The sequence below is a fragment of the Sturnira hondurensis genome, unplaced genomic scaffold (genome assembly GCF_014824575.4).
Source record: "Sturnira hondurensis isolate 20B ecotype Veracruz unplaced genomic scaffold, ASM1482457v3 Scaffold0007487, whole genome shotgun sequence".
In the NCBI taxonomy this organism is placed as follows: domain Eukaryota; kingdom Metazoa; phylum Chordata; class Mammalia; order Chiroptera; family Phyllostomidae; genus Sturnira; species Sturnira hondurensis.
The window spans coordinates 221,872-230,371 of record NW_028080118.1 but is presented as its reverse complement, the minus strand read 5'-3'; the positions used below and the strand labels follow the sequence as shown (position 1 = coordinate 230,371).

At 36.2% G+C, this 8,500-nt stretch overlaps 1 pseudogene; it reads right to left on the bottom strand.

Moving 5' to 3' along the window:
* Positions 1–4,693: 4,693 nt before the first annotated feature.
* LOC118991394 (N-acetylneuraminate lyase-like) lies at positions 4,694–5,879 on the bottom strand (annotated as a pseudogene).
* Between the last annotated feature and the right edge of the window lie 2,621 nt (positions 5,880–8,500).

The window sequence follows — 8,500 nt, the reverse complement described above, 5'->3', positions numbered from 1 at the left end:
CTACACCAGCCAGCTATAGTTTTGTGTCTTGCATTTAAGTGTTTAATCCATTTGGAGTTTATTCTTGTATATGGTATAAGAAGGTGGTCTAGTTTTTTTTTTTGCGTGTATCTGTCCAATTTTCTCAACACCATTTATTGAATAGACTGTATTTATTTACCTCATTGCCTCCTTTGCCAAGTATTAGTTTCCCTCATTGGTATGGATTTATTTCTGGGCTCTCTATTCTGTTCTCCTGATCTATATGTTTGTTTTTATGCCAGTACCATGCTATTTTGATCACTATGGCCTTGTAGTATAGTTTGATATCAGATAGCATGATTCCTCCAACTTCATCTTCTTTCTCAATATTGCTGTGGCTATTCAGGGTCTTTTGTAGTTCCATATAAATTTTTGGATTATTTGTTCTAGTTCTGTGAAATATACTATTGGTATTTTGATAGGAACTTCATTGAATCTATAGTTTGCTTTGGGTAGTATGGACATTTTAACAATATTAATTCTTCCCAGGCATGAGCACAGTATATAATGAAATTTATTTGTATCTTCTTTAGTTTCTTTCTTTAGTTTTTAGAAATTTTCAAGTAGAGGTCTTCTACCTCCTTGGTTAAATGTATTCCTAGGCATTTTATTTTTACTCAATTGTAAATTGGACTGTTTTCTTAGTTTCCCTTCTTGATAGTTCATTATTGGTGTATAAAAATGCAACCAATTTCTGTATGTTTATTTTGTATCCTGGTACTTTACTGAATTTATTTATCAGTTCTAGTAGTTTTTTGTATGGAACCTTTAGGTTTCTCTATATACAGTGTCATTTTATCTGCAGATAATGGCAGCTTTATTTCCTTTTCTACTTGGATGTCTTTTTCTTCTTCTTGTTTGATTACTGTGGCTAGGATTTCCAGTACTATGTTGAATAAGAGAGGTAAAAGCAGACATCCCTATCTTTTTCCTGATCTTAAGGGAAACATTATTAATTTTCCCCATTGAGTGTAATGTTAGCTGTAGATTAGTCATACAGGGCCTGTATTATGTTGAAACATGTTCCCTCTATTCCCACTTTGCTAGGAGTTTTTTAAAATCATAAAGGCATGCTGTATTTTATGAAATGCTTTTTCTACATCTATTGATAGGATGAAATGATTTTTATCCTTCCATTTATTTACATGGTGTATCACATTAATTGATTTGTGGATAGTTTACCAAGGAATAAATCCCACTTGATCATGGTGTATGATCTTTTTAATGTATTGCTGGATCTGGTTTGTTTATATTTTGAGGATTTTAGCATGTGGGTTAATAAAAGAATATTGACCTATACTTTTCTTTCTTTAGAGTTTCTTTATCTGATTTTGGAATTAGGATAATGCTGGCCTTATAAAATGACCTTAGGTGTCTTCCCTTCTCTTGTATTTTTTTTGGAATAGTTTGAGAAGAATAGGTGTTAGTTATTCTTTGAATGTTTGGGAAAATTCACCTTTGAAGCCATTCAGTCCAGGACTTTGTTGGAAGTTTTTTGATTACTGCTTCAATTTCATTAGTTGCAGTCATTGTTCTCATTCAACATTTCCTTAGGTTTCTTTTCTTTTTCTTTCAAATGTTTTTTTTTCTTGTTTTTCAGGTATGGTTTTCTGCCTTTTCCCCTCCCCCCTCCCCACTACCCCAGCCCTCCCCACCTCCCTCCACCATTTCCATCTCACCTTGTTGTTGTCCATATGTCCTTTATAATTGTTCCTATAAACCATTCACCCTTTCCCCCCTTTATCCCCTCCCTTCTCCCTTATGATTACTGTCAGCCTGTTCTCAATTTCAGTGTCTTTGGGTATAAAGTTATATTTTCATTTAAACTTTAGAATACATGTGACTCATTCAAAATAGAATCCTGTTTGTATTTTATTTGGATTTTTGAAATAAGTATTCTTGATAGAATTGTTTGAGTAAAAAATATTTCTGTTGCTATTCAAATGGGTTATTTTCTTTGATTATTTTTCTAAATGGTTATTATATATAAGAAAGTTTATGTTATTTTTATTAAATAATTTTCTATATAGCTCTAAAATTGTGACAGGGAAGCATATGTTTTGAGTGTACATGATGAGTACTCTGGTTCCAGTTTTGATATATACAGACATATATAAAAACCAAAGAGGGGTAGGATCAAGGGTGGGAAGCAGGGATGGCTGGGGTGGGGGTAGTGGTGGGGGAAAATGGAGACAACTTTACTTGAACAACAATACAGAATGTGGAAAAGATTTTAAAATAATAAAAATAAAAAAGACTTTTAGAAAATATATTGGCAGGACATGAGCCCAAATGTCAACCTTGATTATCTCCGAATAGTGGATGATGATTCTTAATCCTTTGTTGTCTTCTTTGTGGTGTCCATTGTTTTTCACATTTCTGGTAGTAAACATGTGTTACTATTATATCAAAAAGAAAAATATTTTAAAAATAGAAAAGAGTTCATGGCATCATTAAGAGATGTAACCTTGGAGTATAGTCATGGTGCTTATATAGGGAGAAAGGGAACAACATGACCAATTGCACAATCAGGATAGTCTAATTGCTATAATAACCTGTCTCAAACACTCAGTGGCTGGACATAAGAAAAGTTTCCTTTTTTCTTACAGTGTAATGTAGGTCCTCAGTAACTGGAACAGGGAGGGTGTGCTGTTGCATATAGTAGGTTTTAGGGGATCAGCCCAGAAGTTATATGGTCACTTTCACCCACATTCCATTGGCCAGCTCTCAGTCATGTAGCTATATCTAAGTGTAAAGGTGACAGGGAAATGTAATCTAGCTGTGTTCCTAGGAATTTGGATACTGGTGAGAACACATAGACTCTAAGTGAGTCTAGTGAGTACTCATTAGAGTTGCATTAGTGTTTTTGCATTGCTTTTTTAGGACAATTATTTGGGTTTGGGAATATTCTTCCTAAAGAACTTTCTTGAATTTTTTGAGACTACCCAAATTGTCCCTGAACAATCAAACAAGCAGAGATGTTCCCTCCCCCGCCAAGATTTACAGGCAAATTTCTTGGTACTTTGGTCCTTCTGTCCAGCCTTCTTTTGGATTGAGTCATCTTCATTCTGAAGTTGAGTCCTCAGACTCTAGTTTCCCACCATACATCTGCTCTGGCTTCAAATCTTCAGTCATTTAACGAAGTATCTGACCTTTACCTATGATGGGCACTGCTTGCTCTACATACAATACTTTTGTGAATTGTGTACATTTCCTTCTGTGTCTGAACTCAACCCCTCTCCTGTTTCTTGACATGACACTAGCTTGTCAGGTTGGCATCTCAGAAAGACTTTGTTTCATCTTAACTAGGGTCGATTACTTCCTGGAGAAGGAGGGAATAATTTTTCTTGCCCTGGTTTCTGGAGAGTGATTGGTGAACTATTTACAGTTGAGTTAGTGTGATCACCTTCCCAGTGTCCTTTGGTACCTCAAGTTTTTGTAAGGAAGCTGATAGATATATGTGGTACAGCCTGACATGTCTTATTTGGAAAAGATTGCTGATGGATAACTGATGCCATTGTCATCTCACAAAATATCAAATACATGTTTGTGGTGAAACATTCAGTGTATTCATAAAGGACAAACCCTCCATAAATATCCTGGGAAGCTGGGGTTCAATTTTGTTAGTTCTGTGCTCACATTGAAGGAAACTATTTGTTTCTTTCCCATAGGGGCTTCAGAATGAAACTCCTTTTTTACCCATTACAAGTTTTCTGTGATGTGTTTTAAATGGGGGCTTCCATTTAAGCAATTTCTGTGCTCTGCTCATGTTTTGCTCTCCAACAAATTGCTAGGCAAACAAAATGCCTGGGGCCTATGACCAATTGTGGGTATTAGAGTTCAGAGCTATTTTTAAAATAACATTTCCTTTCTGATTATAAAAGTAATGCATAACAATGACTTATGCTTCCCAGTTGATACCAAGAGCACAGTGCAGGACTCAGTCTTTTGCATGCGTCAAATAATCTTTATAACAACTTCTTGAATGTAACTATAATGATTTCCATTTAACATAGGTGGAAATGGAGGTCCTAAGAAATCCTATATCTTGTTTAGGTTGACAACCAGGAAGTGGTAATACTAGAATTAGAACATGTGTCTCCTGATTCTGATACTAGGGCCAGAACACTACTGCCACCAAATCCTACCTTTATGCATGACTATTACAGCAAATCTGAAGAATATAAAATATAATGAAGATAAAAATAAAAATAAAAATTATTTGTATTACAATAACCTAGAGATATCTATTTTTCCAAATGAATATTTATTAAAATGAAAGTTCATTATAGTGGTTTAAAATGAGAAAACTTTAAATAGGATTAAAAAGCAGAAGTTAAGATAATAGGAGCCCCCAAAGACAGATGGAATTAATTGATTATATTTTTCTTCTTGATTCTATTTTATCCATATAAGTAGAAATTTCTCTGCAAAATTTTGTGCAGTGTTGAAGGGCTCAGGGCTCCTTACCCCTTTTGGAGTTTTTGCCCCTTCACAAAATAAAACTTCATAAAGATCATAGGAGGTACTTAAATACTTGTTGATTGATGTGAGATTTCATTTGCTAGGAAAGAATTTAGTTTAAGCTCATCTATAAAGCCCTTTATAAGTGAAAGCACTATTCAAAGCAGATTATATCTGAATGTACACACCCTGACTTGATAAAAAGGCATTAGCTACAGACTTCCAAATTTCCATTCTTGGAATCAGTAAAAGAAAGGAAATCCAGATTCTTCAGTTCAGCTTTTGAATTATCCGTAAAATCCTTAGAGGATTTCTGCAGTGGAAGCCAGGGTGGGCCCATTGGAATCCCAGGCACCAGAGTCATGTTGGCTTTGATTGGTGATACTCCAAAACCTAGTTTGACCACAAAGTTCATAAATCTCTGAGTACAAAACTGATAATTCAAGGCCAAAGAGAAGTCTTTCCGTTGAGAAGCCTCCAATATCTGGTTTGTCTTTTTCCTGGGTAGCTAAAGATACAGCCTACTACTCCAGTTGCTCCCATTGCCAGAGCACTCAGCAGTGCTCACTCATCCTCAAAAGGAAAGCAAGCTGTCACTGGCAATTTTGATCGACATGTTGCCTGAAGTCTAAGAGATCTGTGTCACTAAAATCAGTCCTTGAAAGGTAGAGATCTTCTCCCGAATTCCAACGAACAACTCCTCAGCATGAACCGCTCAAAACAATAAATGCCTCATTAATCTGCCCATTAGATATATTTATTTTATTTGGTACATATTCTTCAAGTCTTTACCCCTGATGGATACGTAGTTTTTAAATGAACAGATTTTGTACTCCACTTTTAACATTTAACCTCTTACTGTGAGTATATTTTCAAGTCATTAAATTTTGTTAAAAGAATTTTGTTGGTTGCATGCCATTCAGCTGTACCATAATTCATTTAACCAATCCCTTATTACTGGAATTTTTCTGCTTTCAGTTTTTGCTATATTACAAAAACCAATTGTAAATAATTCTACCATAAATCCATTTGACTATATTTGACTGATTATTTTCTTGTTATAAATTCCTAGTGGAATTACTGTTTTAAATATATGCATGTGTTCAAGGCCCTTGACACCTATTGTCAAATGTAACAGATTCTTGGTTGCATCTGTATATCAATCAACCATAATTGACTTTAATATACTTTATAATTGATTCTAACCAATACCAGAGATATCTTTTTTATATGCTCATTGAATACAAAATAGATTAGGATTATTTTAAGAAACATGTTTTCTTCTGTATCTCTAGATCTATATTTTAGGAAGAAGGAAAGGATTGAGCCTCAACCTTACCAGCTCAGAAAAGGCTTGATGACCTCAGGATACCTGAGGTGGGACTGGATGGCATCTTCAGCAATATATGGCTACCAGGAAGGAGGGCCTGCGGGATAGGCTGGGGGAATTCTGCCTAGTAGGAGAATTGTGCATAGATGTAACATTTGCAGGTGTATTCCATTTGTGAGATTGGCATTCTTGAATACAAAAGAGTGGTAAAAATAACTTTCAACAGTTAGTCTCTTTCAGCTTAGGGACTGAATTTAAAATTCTACTTATTTGAAGCTGTCGTGACTTTCCCTGTGTAATACCCTTGCAACAACTCTATAAGGCAGTGGTCCCCAACCTTTTTGTCACCAGGGACTGGTTTCATGGAAGACAGTTTTTCCGTGGATAGGCAGGGGGGACCAGGTGGTCATGGGAGTGAATCTTTCCTTGCTTGCCCACTGCTCACCTTTTTCTGTGTGGCCCGGTTCCAGTACTGGTCTGTGGCCCAGCAGTTGGGGACCCCTGCTATAAGACACACAGATTAAGTACAATCTTCTTCAATTTATAAAAGATCACAACAGTAACAGTAGAAATGTATCAAGTGCATTCTATAAGACAGGCCCTGTGCTTGTCTGCCTTAAGGTGTACTTTGTATGCCTTATTTTCTTTAATGCTTGCAAGAACCCTATGAAATTGGTACCACACTTCATGGATAAGGCCATTATTGTGAACTAATGTCACCCCAATATATTCAATAAAAATGAAAAACAAAAATTTAAAATAATGTATTTAAAGTCACAAATTTAGCAAGTGGCAGAAAAGGGATTCAAATGCACTTGATTTCCAGAGAAATCTCAAGGGTGCTTAATTGCCTTGTTTAATGTCTGCCAGAGACTAAGCAGTTGAACTGGAACCATGTCCAGGTCTCAATGTTAAGTGATCTTTCCAGTACTCCAAGATTTCACTGTACACATTTGGAGGCAGTTGGCAATGTCAGTCCTCATTGGAAGTGCCCAAACTATGAAGAGTCTCCAAAGCACAGGCCAAGTTTGCTTACAAACACAATGGCAAATCATTGGCTTTGTTCCCAACATCTGTACATGACCCTGTGTGTGTTTGAACCTGTGGGGACCTGAAAGTTCCCACAGGCACCTGTTTACTAATGAGTAGGTGGAGGAACTAAGAGATAAAATAACCTGTTGAAAGTGACATAGCTGGTAACGGAAGTAGAGACCATTATACCCCTTTCCCAGAGTTGTTGAGAGCATTATATGCATGTTGGAAAGTGCCTTTTATGAAGTAAACATTTGGTAAATATTCATAAATATTAATAATGACTATGATGATGATGACCATTATCCTGTTACTATAATAGTGTAATCAGTTCTTCTGCTTCATTAATTCTTGTGTCCTCAAATGAAGACCCTTAGTGTCATTCCTTGTCTTACTGGATCAAATATTTCCTGACAGATTGTCAGATATTGATTCCACAGTATATGAAGAATGCCTCTTAGAAAGTTGTTATTTAGCTAGGAGAAGCTGGCTAACCCTGAGATCCTCAGACTCATACCAAAACCACAGAAGCTTCTAAGCAGAGCCATTTTTTAATATGTCAACCTCACACATATCTTTTATAAGCAGAGGCACTTCTACTTTTACACACTATACTTGAACATGAGTCTGCTTCAACATGATAGGAAGCAATAAGCTACCCAACCCCTGCTATTTTAAGTTTTTAATAGCAAAATCCTCTGGCAATCTAGAACACTTCTTTCTGTAGAATGTGCTGACACAGTGGAATGTAATTCAATGGGATCTCATACCTAGTGTATTTTACCACCAGCATATTTTATTTATGCTTGCTCGACTGTATGAATGGGCAATTTTCCTTTCAAATGAAGAGGCATTCTAGTAAGTGAACTATAATTTTCCAAGGAGAATTACTTGTCCCCTGTTTTGAAGGAAGAGGTCATTTTGGCTGAGAGAAATTAATATTTTCCTGGTGTGGTAGTCCCATTGCCACTAAAATATATGGTGTGTAGACGCTAGCTTGATTTTTCCTACAAAGAGTGAATACAAAAAGTGACACTATCTAGTGTTCCATTATTAAAGCCGTATGTACTAGTAAGGCTAGAACCAGACAGACATAGCTCTGGGTTGGAGTTCTGGCTATAACTGTACTGGGGATCACATCACTGCCATGTGCAGGAGCCTTCTCACTGGCAAATCGGAAAACAGAGCAAGCCTTGCCCCTCAAGGAAGCATAGTGAAGAATGTAGTTTTATATTATCAGTCCCCCCCACCACACACAAAACTGTGCTGTGTATTGACATGGCCAGGGCCAGCCATCACTCTGAGAACAGGCAAGAGAATATGGCAGACACTATAAACCCATTCCTGCTACCAGAAATAAAATAAAATATAAAATAAATCAGTTAATAAAAAACTTGGTGTTTACCATTAATTATGTGAACAAGTTGAGCACCTAAAATGTGCTGGGATATTGTAGTAGATATTTTACTAACAGTATTGCCAAACTTCAAAACAATTATGCAGGATACGTACTATTACTCTAATGTCCATTTTACAGATGAGAAAACCAAAGTGCAGAGAAATTAAATAATTTTTCAAGGACAGATGGTAGGAGTCAAGCTTGAGATTGAATTCCAGAGCCTGTGTCCTTAAGTACTAAGCCCAGTTTTTTCA